Source organism: Cavia porcellus, unplaced genomic scaffold (genome assembly GCF_034190915.1).
Source record: "Cavia porcellus strain 051 isolate PalLab524CR breed Dunkin Hartley unplaced genomic scaffold, mCavPor4.1 scaffold_10, whole genome shotgun sequence".
NCBI lineage: Eukaryota > Metazoa > Chordata > Mammalia > Rodentia > Caviidae > Cavia > Cavia porcellus.
Window position 1 is genome coordinate 39,419,903 of NW_026947493.1, and position 6,000 is coordinate 39,425,902.

The 6,000-nt window shown below is 39.7% G+C and overlaps 1 long non-coding RNA gene across 1 annotated transcript in view; it reads left to right on the plus strand.

The window, feature by feature from the left end:
* LOC134477884 (uncharacterized) overlaps nucleotides 1-3,999 on the plus strand; it is a 48,687-nt gene extending 44,688 nt beyond the window's left edge. The window contains exon 3 of the long non-coding RNA XR_010050140.1: nucleotides 2,256-3,999. This is a non-coding gene — a long non-coding RNA (uncharacterized LOC134477884). The remainder of the gene's footprint in view (nucleotides 1-2,255) is intronic.
* The last annotated feature ends 2,001 nt before the right edge of the window (nucleotides 4,000-6,000 follow it).

The following is a 6,000-nucleotide window of genomic DNA, read 5'->3' on the forward strand; positions in this document are numbered from 1 at the left end:
CTTTTACTGTATGAATTTTTCATATATTTTATGAAAGAAGTGAAGTCCTTATCCTTACCCTGTGCATTTGGGCTTGTCCACAGGAAGGAGCAGCCACAATGATGTTTCAATTCTAAAAGACACTCTATCTTCCATTTCTTCTGTTGTGTTTCTGCCATTATTATGACAATGTGCCAATGTGAATCTATCAAATGGTTAATGAAGTGTTTAGCACACCGAAGTTTTCCACTGGATTAGCTGACAATATTTCAGGTCAGCCAGAATTTAGCTAATTCCCAAGCACATGAGTGGTTCCAGCCAACATCAGCAGAGCCAATGAGCCAACCTCAGCTAACTTCAGAGAGGTCAGCAGTAAATGTTGTGATTACTTGTCTTGTAATGTCATTTTGGCAATAGGTAATAGATTCACTGTTCGTATGACCTAAATTGATATCCATAGCCACTTTTATCTACTGCCCACTCCCGTGATTGCTTTATTCTCTACCAATGAACTAGACTGTTTTCCCTGGTGAGTTAACCAAAGCCTTCATGTCTATAAGCTCCAAGTCTTTGATGGCCATCACTTTGGTGGGTTGATGGTGTTTTTATTGATTATGATCACAGATCAAAGGGCTTCTGGGTGAATACCCTGGGCTGCAAACATAGTGTTGGTCCCTATTGTGTAACAGTAACCCAGCTTCCCCTGAATACTTCAAAACAACCACTTTGACCAGTACCATGAACAAGAAGCAAGAGAATTCCTAATGGCTCTGAGGACAGTTTCAGTTTCTAATTTATTGGATTGATTGTTCCCTGATGAAATCATTCTTATTTTGAGCATTAGGCCCAACAAATATGCTAAACCAAAACTTTTGGGTATGCTAAGCAGAACATTTCCTACATAGATTATTAAGTGTAATAGTAAGAAGGACTATGATATTTGCTGCCCTCTGTTTTCTGTGCCTTTGCAGAATGACAATATGCTGGTGCACCACACACTGCCTACATGTTTAAGACATCTCTGCATCCTCTAGGCAAGGTCACAAATTTTGCAAGATGTTATCTCCCAGGGTCAACTGCTACTGAGTCCCAACTAGGTTCTTTGTCAGACTTCAGTTGATTATAAGTCAAACAGCTGATGCTATCTTGAAGAAAACTTTTTAAAACCAGGAGATTCTATATAGCCCTTTGCTACACTTCCTGTGCTATAAAACAAATTCTATAGTCAGAAGCAATGATACATCAGATACCACAGTGATTATAAAGTATCTGTAGGTCAATCCATAGTAGTGTTTGTAAAGCTTCTTCAGTATGACAAATAGAATGTATTTCATATATATTTCAGGGTCTTCCTACAGCGCTATAGCCCCAGATCTTTTTTATTTTAGGCCAAGAACTCATTAAGATACCCAGGCTGGGCTCAAACTTGCAATCCTCCTGCCCCTCCTCCTGCTAGAATTACAGGCATGTGGCAGCACCTTAGTGCATGTGGAGTTCATCTATCCACTGGTATGTGGAGTCTTACTTGTTGATAGCAAATTCACAAAGTAACCAGTGTGAATAGTATTTTTAATCTTAATCCCAGATGTACCCTCCACTCTTCTCTTTGTGGAACAGTCTGACTCTGACTGATTTCCTCTTTGTATTCTCTTACTTTCTGGCTTCTGGTCACATTTGGCCAAAGAAAGATATTGATCAAAGACGGGGTCACTGAAGCTAAGTGTTACTCCCCTTCCCTCTTCCCCATGGAGTCATAGCAGGTTGACTGTACCCCTCTGGAAGGTTGAGATGCCTTGCAGGTGACCCTCTTTTACAGTTCAGCTATTCTATCTAAGTGTCCATACCATCTATTCCTTGAGCCTGGAAGAAAGATTACAGTACTTCCACATGAAGACAAACTGTTTATTATCTTACTGGTAGAAATTAGAAAGTTAACACAATGTTATTTGCTCTACTCAAGAAATCACATCTAGAAATTTATCTCCAATGGTCATCACTTTTGTATTAAGTTGCAATAATTCAGTTATTTTCTAAGATGTCTGGTTTTTGCCAACCAAAGGAGTAAGTTAAATAGTATCAATTTCTGTAGTTACCTAGAAATATGGTATTTTTTTGTTTATTATTTTTTCTGGGTAAAAGAACGGCAATGGGGAACAAGAGATTGTGTCAGGGTCAAGGGTCACTGCCTTTTTCTACTGAAATAGAGCTTACTCCATGAGGTAAGGAGCCAATACGGGGATTCTGCCACTTACCAAAGATGTTTATTTCTATTATAGATTCTATAAATGAGGAAATGGCCACACGGCCAGTCTTCTTTTTCATCTGATCCATTATAAAATAAACTCAGGTCAAGACTCAATCTCCAAAGAAGACAACCGCTTCTTGTGAGTCAGAAGCAGCCATGTGGGCCAGAAGGAGAAGCAAGAAGCCAGTCCCTTCCCGTGAGCCAGTCAGTGGCAGCCATATGTGCTGGAAGAAGAAACAAGAAGCCAACCCCTTCTCAGTGACAGTTGTGGGGCTACCAAGAGGGAGAAACAAGCAGCCATCTCCTTCCTATGAATCAGAGGCAATCATGAGCCACCAGGAGGAGAAACATGAAGCCAGTCACTTCTTATGATGCAAAAGCATCCATGTGGGCCAGTTCCTTCCCATGAGCCAACCACGAGACCCCCCACCCGTGTAAGCAACTGGCTGATTCAGAGAAACACAGACTGCAGTGAGAGCTACTGAAGAAAACAAACAAAAAAAAAAAGCTTTGTAGTGTTTAGTATTTGATTGACTTTGCAGGCCTCAAGCTGGTAATCTGAGCACCTATTTAGATGATAATGATACGCAATATAGCAACCATGAGGGATTTCCTTCTGAAGGTGGTAACCATTGTTGATTCCCTGCTGTCCTGTTTTAAAGTCTGGTATCACTTTCGTTATTTTGTTTTGTTTGATTTTCTTCTGTTTTGTTTTGCTTGATTTTTATTATGTCTGGGTGGCATGGGCAGCTATTTCAATGATAATAAGATATATTGTGGTAGCCATTGTTTTCTATTTTCTTTTTCTATTATCAGATTAGATAATTTATTTTCTATTATCTTTTTTGAGGCCCTGGATCACTTTCATTGCTGTGTTTTGATTGGCTTGGTTCTGTCTTGTTTTATTTGGTTTTATTATCTTTCAAATAAAAAAATTAACAAGACTTGATCTGCATATGCCCCATTCTAACTGACACCATGATAGCACTTGGGTCTCTGAAAATCAATTTATTAAAATCCAGTAGAATCTCTAAGCATTTTCCTTTCTTACTGCTCTGTTTCCTTGACAAATGTGGCAGGTTCCTCTGGGACAGTTCCCCTAGGCTGGATGTACACAGTGTGTGCCAGTTACAAAAGATATCTCCATAGGGACTCGGCTCCCTTCAGCCAAGGAATCTGACATCTGTGAACCAAGAACTCAATATTTAGATGTGTGAATTGGATATTTATTTATCCACTTTTAAACACTGCATACTGTTCCTTAGCTGTGTGGCAAAAATCATGTAGATCACTAAATTTCTTTAAAAAATTCTCATGCTATGATCTGAATGTTAGTATCCCCCAAAATTCACATGTTGAAACCAAAACTCCCAGTGTAGTAGCACTAAGAGGTGGAGCTTCTAGGAGATGACTAGATCATGGAGATGTAACTTCATAAAATGGGATATTGCCTAAAAAAAGAAATTTAATGGAGCAAGTTTTCACTTTTCACTGTGTGAGGACACAGTAGAAACCATTTTTAAAGCAAAGAACAAGCCCTTACCCAGCACTGAATCGGCACTAATTTTGAACTTTCCACCCTCCATATGTAATAAATTTCTGTCCTTCATAAATTATGTAATCTGGTACAGCAACAGGAATGGACTAATATGACTTGTTAGGAATATAATCCAATGTGCTACCTATGAAGCATTCATCTGAAAGCAACATATGTAAAAATCTATATGAAAGAGTATTATTTAAATAAAGATATATACACCTACTGTGTGCCAAAATATTCAAAGCTTCTTGTATTTTGAATCCTGATTATCCATATATCATGATTAAGGAAAGAAAGAAGTTAAGCAGTTTGCTCCAAATCACATAGCTAGTAATCAACCCAATAAAGTTTGAGAGCCCAAGTCCATACCCTTAACCACTATGCCATGTTTCCTCAAATGTTACAAATATTTTTCATATAAATTTATATTGTGGAAATCAGATTATTGTAATAAAAAATTGGCTATGTCCATGTATCTGTCATTAAGAATAAAACCACTGTACTAAATTATAAATATTGCTAAGGGCAAGTAATGCCAGATATTGTGATAGATATTTTTTAGATAGTATCTCTAATTTCACAACAATGCAGTAAAATAGGTAGATTATTCCTATTTAGAAATGAGGAAAGTCAGGTTCATAAAGTGCTGGGTTGGGGATGTAACTCAATAGAAAAGAAACTACTAAGCATGCATGAGGAGCACAATTCAATCCCCAGCGCAGTACATACTGATACCTAACTATCTCAACTTCCTGAACCTTGTTTCCTCGCTTATGAGGTACACGCTTTACACATTTTTCATATTTTATGACATAACTTAATGGAACTGCTGTGAGTCAGGCCACAGTTGCAACACATGAGGTGTGATTAAAATTTTTTTTGGTGAGCCCCCTGTGGGGAGCTCACCTAAGAAGGGGGCCAGATGGCAATCTGGGTGGCTGAGCCAGAGCAGAGCAACTGAAAAAGCTGGACCAATAACCATTCCTAGGAGCAAGAAAAGGACAATTTCAGCGCCTAAATTTAAGGACAAGGTGAACAAGAAACCAAGCAGACCCAAGAGCCCCCAAACATGGACGAAACTGTCTCCCTGGGCGTTCTCCCTCACGTTAGTGACCAGAAGAGAGGGAAGCGGCAGCGGAGTTCGGCCTGTGGCACCAGTAATGTGACAAACTCCAGCAGTGACTAAGCAGGAGCCCATCTGTGGGAGCCCGTGGAAGTCCAGCCCCAGGCATGCTGCTCCAGAAACGTCAGGCCAAGATCGGGCCCAGAAGAAACCCCACAAAGGTGGGCTGAAGAGGTCCACCTAGGCCGTGGAAGCCCAGCCCCGTGGAAGATGACGCAAGAGTCTGGCAGCCAGAGGAGCTGCAAATGTCGGTGACATCTGAGAGGTGGCCCATGGTCCACGCCGCAGTTGAGCAATTGTGGTGGTCCTGGAATTGTACATCAACACATCCCAGTGATGGTAGCAGTAAGACCTACCTCCATGAGCCAAAAACAAAACCAAACCACAAAAACGACAATGAAAAACTATGGCGAATGTTTAAGTATCTTTAAAAAAAGTTTGAGACTTGCCGCTTCTAATCCATCTCAAGGCGTTCTCCCTCTTTGGACACAACTATCCCAGGTTCTTACTTTCTGAAATGGCTCTAGAAATGCTGTCATGACTTTAGTTGCAGACAAGACTGCCTCACAAATGTTGGCTTTTCATGGTCGCTTTGACTGTCAGGAGGAACCAGAGATTCCACACTGCCAGATGCAGTGAATGAGGTAGGTAAACATGCACTCTAATAAATTTCCCCTCTTTCCACTGAATGAAACTCAGCAAGACCATTCACTGGGTTTTTTACCTCATCTCCTAAAGACTCTATATAAAGAGACCTCCAAAAGTGCTGGAGGAATGGCAAGAATGATGGAATCAGTCTGTTTGAATGAAAGAGAGTGTTTTGGAGGGGATCAATGGCAATGTGACTCACTTTAATTTAGTTTTTAAAATCTGAACATTCACCACATATTTTTATCACATCTTGTGGATGTTGTTCATGTCTGTCAAAAGGGACATAAAGACTGGACAAAGACAGAACAATGGTGGCACCCTTCGTGTATTTATTTCTTGTGATAAAGCATGCATAAAGTAATACTTATCATTTTAATTATTCATAAATTTACATGTAAGTGACCTTAAACACATTCATTCACAAGGTATCATCACTATCTATTTTTAAAAATTTTCATCATT